Source organism: Alexandromys fortis, unplaced genomic scaffold (genome assembly GCF_014885135.2).
Source record: "Alexandromys fortis isolate MF-2015 unplaced genomic scaffold, M_Fortis_MF-2015_v1.1 scaffold_37, whole genome shotgun sequence".
Classification (NCBI taxonomy): domain Eukaryota; kingdom Metazoa; phylum Chordata; class Mammalia; order Rodentia; family Cricetidae; genus Alexandromys; species Alexandromys fortis.
Window position 1 is genome coordinate 5,511,656 of NW_026067914.1, and position 19,035 is coordinate 5,530,690.

General features: G+C 43.1%; 1 protein-coding gene across 13 annotated transcripts in view; it reads left to right on the plus strand.

The window, feature by feature from the left end:
* Positions 1–19,035, plus strand: part of Prlr (prolactin receptor) — a 167,634-nt gene that overhangs the window by 103,583 nt on the left and 45,016 nt on the right. For 8 of the 13 annotated variants that reach the window (XM_050138991.1, XM_050138995.1, XM_050138989.1 and 5 more), the window contains exon 2: positions 13,166–13,193. The gene's annotated coding sequence lies outside the window, so the exon portion shown is untranslated. Of the gene's footprint in view, positions 1–13,165; positions 13,231–19,035 lie in introns of all 13 variants that reach the window. The other 5 variants (XM_050138998.1, XM_050138999.1, XM_050138997.1 and 2 more) reach the window with 1 other exon arrangement.

Sequence of the window (19,035 nt, forward strand, 5' to 3'; positions counted from 1 at the left end):
GACCTTGCTGACTGCATATAACACAACAAGCTAGCCAGCATACAACTACGACAACATTTGGTTTCTTTAAAAAAAAAATTTTTTTTGATTCAATTGCACCACTTTAGAAAATTATGCCACAAAACCCCTGAGGGGAAATAAGAAATGAGAACCCGAAATGAAGCTGTTGAAACAAACTTGAGACTGAAAACACCTCAAAGCAAAGGAAGTCAGCTGATCTCTATCTCCCCAGGATGGAGGAAGAGGACCCCTAGTTTATAAGGACTATCAATAACTGGGCACAGCACTCACAGGCAAAAAGGAAAACCCCAGCGCCCTGAGTACACTGCTTCATTTCTACCAGCTGAGGAGTTGGTATTATGCCCCTGTTACCTCGGGTCTTGAGTTAGCAGTGTAAGACAGTCATCACCGCCACCCTCACCCATCAGCAGCACTTTTAAACTGACCTGGAACACAAAGAACAAAACAACGTACAGCTTATTGTACAGTAAGTTCCACTACCCCTTTAAGGGGCAACATCATGCCAGGCAGTGGCAGCGCATGCCTTTAATCCCAGCTCTCAGGAGGCAGAGACAGGCGGATCTCTGTGTGTTAGAGACCAGCCTGCTCTACAGAGCGAGTTCCAGGACAGGCTCCAAAGCCACAGAGAAACCCTGTCTCGAAAAACCAAACAAACAAAAAAAGACATCAGAGAGTGAAATAAATAGCTAGACTGGAAAAGGGATGTCAGCATTGACACAGCTACTAATTTATTGCTCCAAGATGCTCTTTAACAGTGTTGCCCCAAGAGGGAGAAAACCGTTCAAGAACCCTAAAGAATTCCGATGCTCCCTAATGGGACAGAAGTAGTAAGGGAACAAAAACAAATCTCCCCACTAGCAGTCACTCCGAAACAGACTCCCTTATTACGCAGCAGAAAAGATGAAAACGCTTTGGCTACTAATCCTAAATAATCCTAAACCTTGGATACTAAGACTAGAAAATATTCGCTCGCTTACATTTCCAGGTAAAGATGGGATGATCTCGGTTCAGATCACCATGACCATAACAATTCTTTGTATTAATCAGAAGAGCATTGTTCTTTCCTCGAGGATGGAATTTAGTGACTTCCAACTCTTAAAAATGTAACTTTTTATAAACCTCATGGGAATTTAAAGAACAGGGAAAGGTAGTACATAATAATGGTTTTAATATTGTAACCAACAGGGAATTAATTTTTTTCAAGGTCAGGGTTTCCTGCATCCGGGGGTGGGATCTAGCACCTCACATACACTAAGCATGCGCTGGGCCACTAGGGCTGCAGCTTCAATGCTCCCAGGTTTTTTAAATCGATTCCCTGGGCTTCCTAGTTATCTCTTAGAAGCTTGCTAATTCTTCTTGCTAGTTCTTCTGCTTTCTCCACATTAGCAGGAGAACCCCGGCTTGTAAATGTTCCTCACTTTATCTGAGAAGTGGACTTACACTCGTGTCCTTTCGGCAAAAATAAACAGAAAGCCATTCTGTTCAGGTCCACTGCTAGTGGTCATCTCATTACCATGCCTAACCCATGGCCACGCTGGTTAAGATGACCACTGCCAATGTCCAAAGAACCACATTCATGTTGCGGTTATTCATTGGACTGGAACAACCTCTTCCCCTCCTCCGCATTTTAAGCTGTTTAGCTACTCTCTTGTTTATGTAATCCAGCTGTAGATTGTGACTTCGCCTTTTAGTCAATCAAGGCTACCTGGACTTTGGTTCTTTCTAAATATCAGCACAAGTTTTCTTTATTTACTTAAAATTCACCCTCAAAAGGATTTAATGGCTTTGTAATAACCAGTCCTGTGACTTTGGGCAGGTTATAACAATAAGAAAACGTTATGACCCTTTTGGTATTTCCTTGTTGCAAGTCACTTCCAACATCCCTTCTCTCATTAAAGCTACCACCCTTTGAGAAGGCCGACATGCCTAGAGGCTCCTGTTAAATCCACCGTGTTGAAAGCATTGCTCAGAAAATACTAGCATACCTCTGATAATGTGCAGGCTGGGAAGACCTACTTAAGTTACAGTGTGACATTCCCAACTTTATTTTCAACTCTGCTTTCCAAAGAAATTCCCATCTTTGTTACAAAAGGAGGGTGGCCCTTTGTTCCCTCCAGGTTGCCCGGCTAGCTTTCACCTGAAATAATCACACAGAGACTGTATTAATTAAAACACTGCTTGGCCATTAGCTCTAGTCTCTTATTGGCTAACTCTCATATCTTTATTTAACTCATTTCTATGAATTTGTGTTTACCACGAGGCCGTGGCTTACCAGGAAAGATTTAGCATGTCTGACCTGGCGTCTCCATGGCAGCTCTCTGACTCTGCTTTTGTCCTCCCAGAATTCAGTTCTGTCTTCTCTGCCTACCTAAGTTCTGCCCTATCAGGCCAAGCAGTTTCTTTACTGATTAACCAATAAAAGCAACACATAAACAGAAGGACCTCCTACACCACATCTTAATGTTTATCAAGAGTAGAATGTGGAGCAACAATTAAAGATAAAGAGGCCCTGAATTTGAAAAAGTGACGGGATTAAATGGGAGGGCTTGGAGAAAGGCAAAGGAAGGAGGAAATGCTATAATTATTTTATAATTGCAAAAACAAATTGTTTTTGTTTTGTTTTTCAAGACAGGGTTTCTCTGTGTAGCTCTGGCTGTCCTAGAACTCTATGTAGACCAGGCTGGCCTCAAACTCAGAGATCTGCCTGCCTCTGCCTCCCAAGAGCTATAGTTAAAGGTATACACTACCAAAAGCAGGAGGTAGAATGAGTACTTTCTCAAGAAGTCACATTAAGAACTTCTTGGAATGAAGCAAATTTAAGAATTTAGACAGGGTGTGAGTAACTGGAAAGAGCCGTGAATTTTCCCCAGCAGTTTATTGCAAAAATACCTAAATTTGGGAGCAGAAGTTATAAAAGCAGATTAAATTCTAAGTCTCTCCAGTGTCCGAGAAGCAGAGCATCCCCAGAGCTGAACATCTCCTTAACAAGTCCTCTTTACACAGCCCAAGCCCTTTGTAACAGTCCAAGACGCTCTGCATACACATCTACGGAGACAGAGAACATCCTTTTTTTAGAATGGTCCTTATCTTCATGAATCACCATAATGATGAAAAAGTTATTCTGCCCAGCTAAAAAAGTTATTCTTGTTATTCCCAGAGGCAGACAAATAAGATGTGAACTCAAATCTGCCTCCATGCATTTTCCACTGATTTGAGGGTACAGTGATTTGGATGTGTGCCCCAAAAGCTCAAATGTTGGGTAATTAATTCTCAGTGTGTCTCTGTTGGTAGGCAGAGAACAGAGCCTACTAAGAAGCAATCAGGTCATCCCTAACAAAAGCTTACTTATAAAAGCAAGTCCTGCTCCCTCACTCTCTAGTGGGTTCCCTCTCCTCTCTCCTGTTTTCTCTGACATGCACTGTCTTCAACTTTTTCCTTTGACCACTGGATGATTCAGTCATAGGGCTTTCACTGACTGGGGAAAAGAGAGTCTGATCTGGACTTCCCAGTCTCTAGAACTGTAAAAAATAAGGCTGGGAATATACTGTATCTTCTCATGCCTTTAAGTATAGTAGCCATTTTGAATGAACTCAGGACAACACCCAAAGTTCCTGAGAATATGTTATCTTCCTACCTTCAGCTCCTTCTGGTCTTCTATATTTTCTATATCTCCTCCTTTTCCTATGAGAAATTGTATCCAACTCTTATAATTTTTTAACATAACATCTTAATTTAAAAATTGTTCAAAAATGCATATATTAGTACTGTATTTCCCTACTCTTTCCTTCCTTCAATTCTTCCCATACTCCAACTCCCTCTAAGGTCTATGATTATTGCCACACATATATGCATATGTGTTTGTCTAACACCTCCTGAGCCCACTCAATTTTGCTTTTATGTGCATAGAATTAGGGTTGACCAATTGGGGTTGAATAATGTATCAGGGGCACCTCCCTAGGGGAAGCTTGATTTTTCCTAAGCAGAATTGACTGTCGAAAACTCTTTCTCTAGGGTGGACGCTTGTGAAATTTCTCCTGCTCATGTGGACTGGCCTTGTCATTACATAGGCCTTCTTTAGGCAACCACACTATTGCTATTTCATGGGAGGGAACAGCCCTGCTACATCTAGAAAATATTACCTGGCAGCAGGCACCCTGATCCTCTGGCTCTTACATTCTTTCCAGTCCACCTTGTGCAATAGTCAAGCCTTAGGCATAAAGGTTGTATTGTAGATGTACCAGTTGGGGCTGGACACCTCCCAGTCACTTACTAGCTACAATTTGACAAGCTGTGAATCACTGTGGTAGCCTCTACCCGCTACAAAAAGAGGCTTCTTTGACGAGGGGTAAAAGCTACACTTATCTGTGGGTATAAAGCAACATGAACCATTGCCATGACCCTTGGTTGCCTCTCAGAACTTGACAGCATGCTTCCATTTTTGAAGACACCACATACTTCAGATACAGACACATCGAGCCGAATCTGACCTAAATGCCTTGTTCCCAAGGACTAGTTCTCATGATACTAGAAAGTGACATGTAAGTTGCCAAGGGAGAAAAGAAGTCAATGTTCTTACCCAGCTATAAAACCTACAAACCACAACAATGACCAACCTGGCAAGATATCTCCAATGGTATAATAGTGGAACTGTTATTTTGAGAGTAATCAACAGTGACCTAATTGAACTTAAGGCCTACTTAATAGGAGGGAACTCATGCCTAGTACTGGAAACCTAGTGAACTATACACGTGGCTAGACCCTAGAGGAGAACCCACTCTTGCCATTGTTCTAAATCAGTATAATTTATAACTGTATTCTAAATAAGAATATTTTGTTAGTTCTTTAAGAATAGCACGCTTGCATACAACGTAATCTGATCATGTCATTCCTGACTCCTATCCATAACCCCTCCCAGCTCTACTCACCCACTCCCCAACTACTCCCAACTTCACGTCCTCCTTTTGTTTTTATAACCCAACTAATGTAATGTCTGCTGCCTATGTGTGACCCCAGAGCATGCTCTACCCACCAAAGGCCACACCTTGAATGAAAACAGGCTCTCCCTGCCCCAGCAGCCATCAACTATCAATAGCTCTTCAGGCAGTGGTGGGAGTTCATGAACCTCCCTTTGTGCTGGAATGTTGACTGGCGCGTAACTATAGTTTCTGTGAGCTCATAAGCACAATCGTTATCTCTTGTCCAGAACACATTGTTTTGCTCTGATCCTCTTTGACTTCTGACTCTTACTATCTTTCCTGGTTCCTGGAGCAGGGAGATGCACATGATACAGATGCCCTATTTATAGCTGCCACTCTTAAAACTTGAAAAGGAAAAAAAAAGTTAAAACAACAGAGAAACTTGGTAGAAACTTGGGCAGGTTTGCACCACTACAGCATCTTAAATATAAATCATCTGACAGGAGTAGGAATGTGTAATTGGAGACTACGCATTAAGTAGCTATTTATAATAAACTATAATGTAATTTAAAGCTAACAAACGCTTTTAACGTCCCATCTGAAAGGCTAAGCATTGTGTAGAGCTGGGTGGACCCTTGAGTAGAGGACAGTAAACAGAGAAAGCAATTAACTTAACTGAGGATCCGCAGATACCACCCAACAATTTTCAGATAATCAATAACAATTGGCTGAGTAAATATGTTGGTGAACAAATGAACGACTGACTATGGCTTATTTTCCATGATGGAATTTTAAAGGTTCTCTCCAAAATGACACTTATATTTTAATCATTTTTTTAATTAGTTCTCTATTAAGAAGCTTGGTTCTCCAAATGTACTTTTGGAGATTAGACAAAAATCATGTGTTCGAGTGGTTAGGAATACTGACTGGCAGTCAATCAATGTTAACAAATTATTTTCTTTCTTTCTGTTTTCTAGTCATCTTTTAGAAAATAGGATTATGTGGATGCCCTTGGGCTGACTAATCTGAAAAATCATTTTTTAATGCACTAATAAAAAGAGACGTGGAGTCGTAATCAGTTCCTACTCTGTGCCTTTAACTGGGCCACCCACAACCGCACCAACCCCTTGGAGCTAGCTGGCACCAGTAAAACACAAACAGAATCCTGGACTCCTTCACTTCCTCCTCTGGACTGTTTAGTTAGCCCCTGACCTTTGGGCCAAGTCTCCCATTCCCAGTCAGCATTTGCCTGTTGCCTGTTGGACCTGACATCTGAACCGGCTGTGCCTTATTTGACTCTTTCAAGCCCTCTTTCAATCAGTCCCATGAAGATTTGTGATTTTCCTTTCGCATCCAACAAGGCCCATTCCCTTAGCCAAGGTTTTTGGGTTTGCCTCTGCCACATATGGGTCAAAATTTTCTATCTGTAGCTGGCATGAATATTGAGATTTGTTACTCAAAAGTAGGAGCTAGGACTGATGCTCTTTATGTTTCTGTATCTCAGGAACAGAAAAAAAAAATTTCACCAAGCATCAGATTTTCTTGTTTTATTCCTGTGTTAATTTTGTGTGGGACTGGCTGCCCCACTTTTTCCTTATGTGTTCCCTCTGCTTCAGTCTGTGGGGCTCAGACCCAGCTACTCACCAAGAGTGGGCCCCACATGATTCCTTGGACGGACTTGCATTTTCTTCCTTCAAGACCTTTGTGTTTACAGATTGGTATGAGTGACCGGATCTGTTGCCAGAACCCTGAAGCCTCTCTTATTTTCTGAGCATATCTGAACATTTATCAACTGAAGCCTAAACTTGAGCTAATGTCAATAGATAAGGCACGGCTTTAGTGAATTCGTCAGTTGCAATGGCACCGGCAGCTCTGGGTAGACCAGAAATACTTGACGCCTTCATTACCTCTGACTTAGGGCAGATTTCCGGGCACAACCTCATCCGTTCATTACATAAAGACCGCGGGCTGTGAGTTCTGTGCTCTTGAAAACGTGAGATTCTTGACTTGCTTGCTTCGTGACCGATGCTCCTTCACGATGTGTCGACTCTTATATTGAGAAGCAAATGATTTAAACACAGGGCTACAGGTGGGGCCTCATGGAGACACTAGCGAGTTCACACTTTCGCCTCTCTGTGCTCCATACCCTGCTTCTAACACTGGGGCCAGGCTGGCCTTCAACACTGACTACTCAGATGGAGGTGGAGAGAGAGCGCATGTGCTGCCATCATCATTTCCTGGAGATAACAGATGGCTGGATGCTTAAAAATTTATGTTAGGAATATTTCCTAACACGAGCTCTCTGCCGACACAAAATAATCCCAATCAAATCAAAGCAGACTAAATTAAAAGATATCCAGGTTTAATTGGACAACTGCGGTCTCACGTGGCCAGGGAACCAGAAAGCCAACACGCCAGGGTGGGAGAAAGGGGCAGTTTAAAGAGCCTGGGGGAGTGATTTTGACTTTTTCTTGGGAGGGGGTCAAGGTTCACAGGGCACAGGGGCAGGGCCTCCAAAAATGGAGGCCGGAGACCAGGATTTACAATTTACTCAATGTATTTATTTTGTCCGGTTCCTTCCCCAACCCCTCCCTAACCCCCTCTTTTCTAACCACTCTATCTCATTTTCTTTCTCTGGCTTTGGAAACAAAAGCACCCACACAAAACAATAAAAAGAACATGGAGTTCATTTTGTGTTGTCCCTAGGGTTGAGAGACCTTGGCAGGTTGGAGTTTGGAAGAGAAAGGAAGATTGGCCTCCGTGGAAGGGGGAAGTGGGAGGGGCTTGTCTCTTAAAGGGACAAGACAAGTCAGCAGCAGATCATAACACCTATGGCTTTTAAATTCTGTCTCCTCTTACACACTGACCTCAATCCTTGAGAGGAGGGGTGTTATATAGATGCTCCATTTAGGGCTGAGTGCTTTGTAGTCTTTCACTCTATACACACTGTCCAGTTGTAGGTCTCTGAGTTAATTTCTATCTACTGAAAAAAGTTCTCTAATGAGGGTTCCATGGTACACTGAACTAGATATAACATTGGGAGTCCTTTTATGGCTATGTTCATCTAGGTGTCTGCCAGGCCCATGACCTATCTTGTCTCAAGTTCTCGATCTCAGAATCAGTGTGAGGCATGGGTTTCATCTCATAGAGCAGGCCTTAAATCTTACGAAAATATGGTTGGCTATTTCAATAACATTGATGCTAGTATTGTACCAGCGGGTACAATACTTGCAGAGAGGTTGCTATGACAACTCTTAGGGATTATATCTGGGTGAGACTGATGGTTACTTTCTCTTCTGGTGGCATGTGTAATACCTTCCAGCATTATGAATGTTAATCAAGAGAGTTGGAAGTTCTAGTGGAGCACGAGCTTGATTTCTCCATGTTTGAGGCAATAAATATGTGCTGTCTTTAGTACTACTGTATTACAGTCAGACTGTGGAAGGTAGCCAATATTATTGGCAATAGTTTGAAATGTTTGGGGTGGTCTATGCAGCTGCTTTGGACAATGACTCAAAGAGATATAATCGAGTCCTTGTTATGGGTTTTACTTAGTACCATATGATATCCTGTTGGGACATTGTCTCTCCCATTATGTGATAACTTCATTTATATATGTATATGTTTTAGGAAACTTCCACAGGAGTGGGTTTTGTGGCTTTTCAAGAGACTTTTAGTATCAGTTGTCCCTTCCCCTATTTCTTCCTCTACTCTACCCACCTATCTCCCTCCCATGTAATCCTCCTATTCTAATTTCCCCTTTATTGCTTTATAACAACACATTTATTTTCCCATCCCTGGTTGTTGGAAGACCACCTCCTCCTCCACTCTAGTCCCTTACTAGCTGTTTAATCTTTGTGGTTATTCTGATTGAAACAGATACATCTAAAGCTTAAAAGCTGGCATCCACATATAAGATAAAACATGTAATATTTGTCTTTCTGAGTCTTCGTTACCTCACTTGGGATGATTGTTTCTTGTTCATCCACTTACCTGCAAATTTCATAATTTCATTTTTCTTAACAGCCGAATAATATTTCATTGTATAAACATACTACATTTATATTATCCATTCATCAGTTGATGGACATCTAGGTTATTCTCAATTTTGGGCTTTTATGAATAGAGCAGCAATGAACATGAATGAGCAAGTATCTTTGTAGTAAAATATAGAGTCCTTTGTGTATATGCCCAAGAGCGGTAGAGCTATATCTTGAGGTAGATCAATTTTCAGCTTTTGGAAGAACTGCCATACTGATTTCCATAGTGGCTGTACAAGTTTTCATTCCTCCCAGCAGTAAATAACTGTTGCCCTTTTTCTCTCCCCTTGCCAGCAACTGCTGCCATTTGTTTTATTTATCTTGGCCATCTCGACTGGGGTGAGAGGAAATTTCAAAATAGTTTCTCACTTATTTGTGTTTCATCTTTTGAGAACTCTCTATTTCTATATCCCGTGTTTTAATTGGATTATTTGTTTTATTAATGCTGAGTTTTTTAGTTCTTTGTATATTCCAGACACTAATCCTCTATAAGGTGAATAATCAATAAAGTCTCTCCCATTCTCTAGCTGCTGCTTTACCAAATGATGCTGCCTACTGCACAGAAATGTTTTAACTTCATGAAGCCCCATTTATGAACTATTGGCCTTAAAGCCTGTGCTACCAGGATCCTGTTCAGAAAGTTCTTTCCTGTGCCAATGAGTTCAAGCCTGTTCCCCACTTCCTCTTCTATCATATTCAGTATATTTGGTCTTGGGCTGAGGTTTTTCATCCATTTGGAGTTGAGTTTTGTGAAGGGCAATAGATAGGGACTTATTTTCATTCTTCCGCATGCAGTTATATATCTTGTTTAACCAGTACCATTTGTTGAAGATGTTGTCTTTTCTCCAGTGTGTATTTTTGGATTCTTTGTAAACATAAATAAATAGATAGATAGATAAATAAATAAATAATAAGGTTTTTGTGGATGTGAGGAGTTATGTATGCATCCTAAATTCTATCCCATTGATTAATGTCCCCTAGTGGAATAGAAACAGTAATTAAAAATCTCCCAATTGCATTCCCACCAGCAATGGATAAGTATACCCCTTTCTCCACAACCTCTCCACACACTGAGACAATGGAGATGCTCTATCGGGAACTCACCAAGGCCAGCTGACCTGGGTCTGAAAAAGCCTGGGATAAAACCGGTCTCACTGAACATAGCGGACAATGAGGACTACTGAGACATCAAGAACAATGGCAATGGGTTTTTGATCCTATTGCATGTATTGGCTTTGTGGGAGCCTAGGCTGTTTGGATGCTCACCTTACGAGACCTGGACGGAGGAGGGTTTTCCTTGGACTTCCCACGGGACGGAGAGCCCTGATTGCTCTTTGGGCTGACGAGGGAGGGGGACTTGATTGGGGGGGGGGGGGGGGGAAAGGGGAGGCGGAGGTGGGGAAGAGACAGAAATATTTAATAAATAAATAAATAAAAATAATAAAAAAAATCTCCCAATTGAAAAAAGCCCAAAGCCAGATGGATTCAGTGCCAAATTCTACCAGGCCTTCAATGAAAAACCTAAGACCAATACTCCTCAAATTATTCCACGACACAGAAATGGAAGGAAGCTTTCTGCATAATGTTTCCATCATGGTCATACAGTAACAGATAAGCCAGGCTTTGAAGAGAGAGCAATGAGACCACGCAGCGTTCTTGTGGGCAGGGCTGCGAGGATAAGGGAAACAGCCAGCACTCTTCTGCACAGACGGAAGTGAGAAAGGATGGTCTTCTGGGGCTCAGTGACAGGCAGAGTCATAGAGGAAGGGCTGCCCTACTGAATGACGTGGCTCCAGAGCTATAGCCTCCCTATGACACAGGACAGGTATACTTGGAATGAAAGAATACCCTGACATGCCCATTTCCCATCCTCGGCCTGATACACTTAAACACTCCCTGAAGGCGAAGGCAAGGGAAGCCAGCAGGCAGAACCACCAAGCCCAGAATAGGAAGAGAATAAGCGTGGAAACAGGACAGAGATTGGCCATTGATAAATGGCATGCCAGACTTTTGATACATAACAATGAATAATAGGAGAGCAAGATAAGAGCCACCATTCAATAAACACCTCTGGGGGCTGCTGGAACTACAATTCCTTTGATGCCACTGTGCTCCAGAGCCCTCATTACTACCGTATAGTATTTCAGACTGTCCGCGATCATGTAGCCTCTGACCTGTGTCCTGCTGCGTCTGGGCCTTTCTCCAGCCTCAGCTAACCGCTCGGGATTTCCAACAAGAGTATAAGCAGAGTATAGGTTTCATTTCATTCAAGCACAGTATAAATGGGAACGGAGAGGAGCAGGGGCTGTTCTGAACAGAGTTAGGACATTATCAAAGACAGCTAAAATAATTCGCAGAACGTAAAAACCGCAGTCTAGAATATTGAAGAGTTTTTTTAAATGAAGATGCAATGTCACTGTACCTTATGGGAAGAAAATCTGGTGCCTTACTTCCAGGAAGCCTGCCCCAGACATCTGTGTCACACGCTGTGGGTTCGCCAGACACCTCATTACCAAACGTCTTGTGGATGAACGTCTTTTGCTCAAATAGCTTTCATCATATCGCGGGCTTTGATTGCAAACACAGTTCAGCTGCCCAATCAAAGCAGCAATGTTGACAAAAGTAGTGACTGTGTGCGTGAGGGTTTCAGAGTTACGAAGACACTGGGGGCCACCGCGGGTCTCCTGCCAGTCACTCCCTTCTCTGCTTGTTGAGGTAGCATGAAGAACATTAAGCGCCAGCTTCCTCAAGGAACGATTTCTAGAAGTCTGGCATTCGGAAGCTTAGAAATTATTTGAAAGTCTTTTTGGCTGGTTCCAGTGACCAGTTGGCTTTTGCCTGGAATTGTGAGAGCAAATTGGACAATAATGATGAATTTGTGTCCAAAGGGAAAATCCAGTTTGGGGGAGGGGGTGTTTTGTTTTTGCATGTGTGTGATCCATGTGGACGTGTGTATGTGTGTTTGTGTGTGTGGCAATTGTTCGTGTGCAGATGCACGTCCATGTGCATGCAGAGGCCGGAGACTGATGCCTAGTGTCCTCCTCCCTCTATCTGCATCTTACATAGTAAGGCAACGTCATCCACTTGAAGCCAGAATTCAAGCGAGCCTAACCAATCTAGCTAGAGTTGGCTGGTGTTGACAGCCAGCTCGTCACAGGGATCGTCTTCACCTCCCATGTTTGCTGGGTTCATAGGCGGGCCACACCTCACCAGCATTTACATGGCTGCTGGAGATCTGAAACCCAGTCTCACAGTCACCCATCAGGGGCTTTACCCACTGAGCAATCTTCCCAGCCGGCGAACCCAGGTTTAAAAATCAGCTTCTAGCATATTCAGGCCTGTTTTTTATTGAAACATTGAAAAGAGTTTCTTCTGATCTGAGATCTGCATCTCCTTCAGTTACCTGTGCTCTGTCCTTTAAACCCTGGCCAATCAAGAACTAGAGTCTGGAATTTCATACACAAGCCTGGAGTCAGAAATACTAGCAGGGCTAAGGTTGGGGCTGGGACACCTGGAGGGGACATGGCAGGGGACGAAAGGCTTCACCCTGCATTCCCGTGAGCAGTCAGTCCATTTCTCACTCTAAAAAGCTTTTTCTTGCCAAAACATTTTTGACTCCCTGAGGGCGAGTTCAACCTAAGCTCCAAGTAAAAGTGGTTGAATCTAACTCGACCAAGGCCATGTCAGCATTTATTGATAAATCCCATCTAGGACCTCAACATCAAACTCCTTACAATTTAATCACAGCTGGTGCAAGTGGCCTAGGAGCTCCTATAGATTGTATAGCGATGCTGAATCAACGGGTATTTTCTGACTTAATCACACTGTTTATAAAAAAAGAATGTCCTATTCTTAGGAAAATAAACTCAAATAATTAGAACAGTGAAGGCTCATGACTGTGACTTACTTTTCAGCGACTTGGAGGAAAAATAATTTTCATATATAATAGATACAGGATGATGAGTAGCATATTAATAATTAGATTATCTGCGTGCAAAAGATGGAATTTATTGTCGCGACTTTTTTCTAAGATGGATATTGCTTCATAATAAAGTTGCAAAAAAACAGTCCAGAAAAGGAGAGCTATAAGCGAGGGCGTTCTGCCATGCTAGGTGGCACAGGAAGCCAGGGATGACAAATATCCTGCCTTGTCATGTTTGAACTAAAATGAGTCATCTTCTCTTTCAGCTGAAGGACGCTTCTCCTATCTCTGAAGGTGAGCACCACAGATGCTTTGCACATGAGCCCTAAAGGTAAGAAGGGCTTGAGCTAGCGCCCAGCTGGTTGCTTCCCACTGTCCACATCATCCGAGCAAGGATGGGGACTCAGCTATCTGGATTCTCAAAGAGCGTCATCTCAAACCACCCATGTTCACACAGGACACTCTGCTGTCCTCAAAATCATCTTCAAACCTCCCTAGCTCATTGGCTCAGAAAACCTGATATTCGTTCATCTCTTTTTCTTGTTTCTCTCAAAAGCTTTACGTGGATGGTATTCCCTAGTAGCGCAATCGGGCGATGTTTATTTCCTCTTTATAGGTTTCCATACTTGGGAAATTATTTTTGACAATGTCTGTGTGACTTTTATAACCAGCAAGAGATATTGCATCTGCTTGTATTTCTCTAACCAGTTCAGTACAAATTCTGTCACCACTTTCTGATCCTTTTCTCAGACTCCTTAATAGTGTCACTGCTCTGTCACAACCTGTATGACAAATCTTACACATGGCGAGCTGTGTGTCTTCTCCTTCTGCTAACAGCAAGGAAACCCTGGGAGCCGGGACCTGTCAGCAAGTAGGCTATGGAGAAATCATCTGCACAGATGGTCCCTGCCTATGCTGCTGTGGAAGGTGGGCGTACTGTAAGAAAGCAGAGGGGGGCCTGTGTAACTCTGAGGCCTTGCTTTCCCATCCTTCCAGGGAAAGCGAAAATCTCATGAAGATGGGAAATGGACTAAGTTAATGGCTGAGGAACATTCTAAGTGAAAAGGTTCTGAGGTTTCTTTGAGTCACTTCGTGGTGTTTACTAGTTTTCCAACAGTGGTATGGTGACACCCCCTTGAGAGCCATCCCTCACTCTAGTGAAAACTTGCCTGTCCCTTGGACCAAGGTTTCTCAAACTTTGTCAAGACCTTCTGAGTCGAATGTTTTTGTCACGGAGATTCCTCTCTGTATGGCAGTATACTTGGCAACATCAGAGAGAACACCACCACAACCCCAGCTTTAACAACCAGCAGGGTCAAAACATTGCTTAAGGTCCTGGGAAGGAGAAAACCACCCACCCTGGATAGTGACAGTAATGTGTTCAGACATTGCCAAAAGTCTCCTAAGTAGACCAAGATCCTTGTATCAAAAACCACTTTAAGTTACCTCAGCCCTGGCAGGACCTTTTGTCTTTTCATTTAAATGGACTGAAAGTCATAGTGCACAGAGTAGACATTAGGAAATGTCTACAAAAAGGATGCCGTAAGTCATCTAGACACTTTGGGTACAAGAGATCCCTGTGGCATGAATGTCCTTCCCTGGACAGTCCACAAACGTCCAGACCGAGAAATCAGTGCAGCTGGAGTTCTGTGCACTTCCTCCTCCTTTCTGGGCTTCTGCCCTCTGATTTCACGTGGTCTGTGCCACTTAAAAAATAGACAAATTGAGAGCCAACAAGGTTATGCTAAATACTGTAATAATCTTTCCCTTGAGAGGACAAGGAAGCCCAGACAACTGGAGTCTGAACTGTGTTGCAAACACCAGAGAGATTTCCCGGATAATTGCTTATTTTTTACATTTCTGTGTACTTATTTATTTACCACATATCTGTGTAAAAAAGTGTCTCTGACTGACTTTATAAAATTTTTAAGCAGGAAAGCATAGATTCTGAACAGTGTCTTAATTAAAATTCATATTTTCCACTCCAAGCAGTCCAGAGCAGGTGAAGTGTTGGTAACAGATGTGTCTGCGGTTGGAACAAGAGACTGAGGCCCCAAGAGCAAATCCCCAAATACAAGCATTGGTATGCTCTCCACTTGCTTGTCTCTAAGTGTCCCCCAGGGCCCTTTCATCCTTCTGGTTGTCCTTCCATAACATCAGCCCCAGCCCCATGTCCTCCACCCTTTACCCAACCTGGAATTGATATGCAAAGATTATTCTGATGCCAGTGTGTATCAGTGAAAACTCAGGCAGGAACTTGAAAGCAGTTTTAAGACAAGCCAAGACACACAGCAGCACAGCCCAGATTCAACAGGAAAAGAACATCCAGAAACCAATGTTCATAAAAGAATGCAAGAGAAAGAACACTTCCCTGAAAGGTTGGGATTCAAATTAAGAGCAGAGCTTCAACTCTTGTCCAGCACAAAAATATCATAGCCCATTGTGAGCTCTGTAATCTGCTTTCTGGCCTCCAGCTTTTCAGTTATGTCCCAATGGTTGTGCTCATTCCACAGAAAGGCAGAACAAAGCACCAACCTACCTGGCACCTTACATCCTTTTGCAAGAACTCTGACATCCTCCAAGATCTGCCCATTCCAGTTTTTTTTTCCCAGCTCCTGCCCATATACTTGTGACCTTAAATCTTTCCAGATTCCTGAGAGACAAAACAGTTTAGAAGCATCCCAGAGCCCTGGGGAGGATATGCCATCCATTAGACATACCTTGATGTGCATCTAGAGGTCTTTACCCATTATCTTTTTACATATCATACTGATCTGTCCCCTTCCCCAGTTCTTGCCACTTGGGCTTCTATTTTGACTAAAGTGTGGTGTTGTGCTAGTCTGAGTATGTAGACATGTAGTTCACTGGTAGAGCTCTTTCTTAGAATGTGTGAGGCATTGGGTCCAATCCCCAACACAAGGAAAAAGAGAAAGAGCTACACAGTTGCCTACAAGGGTTAAGAACTTAATTTACGCCTAGTACTTGGTTTACGAGATGGACTTTCTTGTGCTTCTCTGAGAGGGCTATGGATTGGAACCTAGGTTAGACTGATTTCAGTTGTAGTAGAGCAACTGAGTACTCTGGCCAACAAATACCTTGCCCCCAGCCACATATGCCAATTTAAATCTGAGTCCATTGAAATCAAATATTAAAGATTCCATTCTTCAGTTATACTGAGTCCGTTTCAAATGTTCAGTAGCTGCATGGACTTAGTTGTCACTTTATTGGACAGGGACCATCTAGACTGCTCCATCATCACGGAAGTTTATACTAGAACAAGCTGGTCATCCCAATGTGGAGTTCTAGAAAAGTGAGACAGCTCAGATAAGCAGGCTCTGGAGGGGGGGGGATAGGATCCTAAAGGGAAAGTGAAAGGATGCATCAGAATGCTTCAAATACTTTAGCAATGATGTCACTTGTGCCCAGCAATGAAGAAATGGACAGCTACTCTACCGCAAGGCTCCAGGAAGCAGAAGTGACTGTCGCTGCCTTTCAGACATATTTTCTCCTCTGTTTGGTCTTTAGATTCTGTGGACTCATGATGAAACAAGAGATTGTCTTCTCAATACTGAGGCAAGTGGGACCCAAAGCAGGGCTCACACTTAGGAGCCAGTGAGTTCCCAAAAAGAAATCAGCACCCTGGTGGCATTAGATCTTGGGGACATATTCAAGAGTCCACTTAGAGCTCGGATTATTCAAATCAAAACAGCAAGGCAAGGAAAAAGAATCATCTCCATTGAGATTTCTGCTTCTATAAAGAGTCCATGGAACACAGGGGCTTTCCAGGGCAATTGTTTTCCCTTAATCACAGCCGCGGAGGAGCAGTCAGTCATTGCCCACTGATGAAAACAGTGGTTTACCCTTACACTGCGCTTTGTAGACAAATAGAGTACTTTCGCCAAAGCCATTCATCTCAGCATCGTGTCCTCACAGACACTCATTGAGGGAAGCAGAGCACTTTAACAAAAAAAAATGAAGGCTCAGAAAGAGAAGGAAACAAGTCAAAATTAACATGGCTGGTGACTATAGAAAACATTCCCCTGTCCTGCCTATAGTTTACAACCTATCAGTTAACACAGGCCATTTAGTGGCCATTCTAGTTGCTAAGTCCATCATCCCCAAGTCTAGGACCTCCCCATAGATGCAAACTCAGCTTGCATCTCACTCCATCCCTGCATAGAGTCTCCCACCAGCTCGCTGACTCTGCCTCGTTCACTCAAACTGCTGCAAGAGGAGAAGAAACAAAAAAAGAGGAGACAAACGCATCACTGCGGAAGCTGGCTGTCCTTCCCAGAGGATCCCTTCTTGCAAGCACTCTTCACTCAAGAACTGCAGAAGGGAAGCGGTGTTTGTCGGTGTGCACACCAGGGCTACTGTCTATCTTCATGGGGAAAGGGAGCAGGGAAGCACTGCTTTCCCAAATATTGTGCCTTGAGATACCCTTAATCGTGGCAGATTTACTTTTCTAGAAACTGAGCCAGAGTGTTTCCATCCATTTGACTTTCAGTAGCCTATAGCCAAATATGACATATTCTCTCCTTTGAATGCACTATCACCCGTGATGTATAACAGTCATTTGCATACTTGGCTACATGGGAGATTGGATTCTAAGTTTTCCTTTAGCACACGAAGATATAGAGAGTAGCTGTGGCCTTTATGTCTAATGACTTCTAACACTAAATCCACCACTGACTAGAAAACACAATAGGAAATAAAATCTAAAGTTCTTTAGATAATGTAATATTGAAGTTGGTGACAAAAATAGAATGATCATTTAAAATTCCCAGTAAGTCATTGGCTCTCACTTCCACATCCAGCATTGCTTAGGCCCAGAAATTTGACTAGGGGAAAACAAGAGAATGACGAGGACTGACATTCATACAGACAATCTGGGGTTAGCTGGGCTATGCACTCTGATTGAATGGCACCAACTACATACATCAACCTGGAAGCTACCCGTGTTTATTATGGACATCATAAAGGGGGGATGCAGCTAGTCTTAGTACAAAGTCTCTAAAGGCAAACTCTCTCACGTTATCAACATCCAAGAGGCGGAAGCTGTGTTGCTGGGTTTTGTCCACACTAATTAATTCGTCTACTTGTATACACTGTCAGTATTTGTATTTGGGTCAGAAGAAAGCTTTTTCATCCCTTGGAGCCTCATCCTAGAGAGTGGAGTCTCTCATTCCAGTGGATCTGAGGAATTGGTCTTTGACATGACTGTGCCCATGTCAAACAATAAACATTCACTTAGTACTTCATCAGCTCCTTACACACTCACTCAAGACTTCCATGACCCCCACACCCTGGCATTGCACCCCTTTCCTTCAGTTACAGAAGAATCCCAGTGCTTCTCTGTCCACAGCAACTTCTCTCACATCTAAGCCACGACATTTGAAAATTAGACTACTAACTACCTATGCCAAGCTTTGCTGTATGCCCAAGGCAAATGGGCCATGCTCTGGAGAGTCCACTTTCTCCCAGGCTTGAGCAAGTGCAGACTCTAAGCCTCTTCTGCATCCTTCTGTGCCATGGCCCCAGGGAGGATACTTGGAGTTGCAAGCCATAGCATGCCTGGCTAAAGGTGGATTAAACACCGGGCATGCAGCGCTCTCCTGAGAAGTTCTGGGAAAATCACTTTATATTTGATTTCGTGGGCCGTGATAGCTCCAAGGACCCAGAGTCAGGGTGAGGGTTAGGGAGGGAAGCTCCTTTCCCCCTCTCTTCTTTTCAGCAGAGAGCAAAACTTCTGCTATGCCTCAATGACTAGAACTGAGTGGTATGGTCATTTGTAAAGTAATCTTTGGACACAAAAATGAATAGAATGACCTTGGTTAGCTTATCCTGTTACTTCCTCATCCCCTGGGGTTGGACACCTGATGCCTAACTGGACTCTGCATAAAAACAGACTCATTTGGTGGATGGGGCTGTGTCAAAGATAAAACAAGGAAGCTTATGCTCAGCTGAGTGGCACCCTCCACGGGGAAGCACCCTCATCTCCTTGACCAGGTCAGATCTCCCTGCTCTTGTCCATGGCATCTGAAGGGCTTTGTTCTTGTTTCTCCTGTCGTTTATGTGTGTTTTGCTGGATTCTCTCTCTTTGAGAAACTCTCTCTCTCTCTCTCTCTCTCTCTCT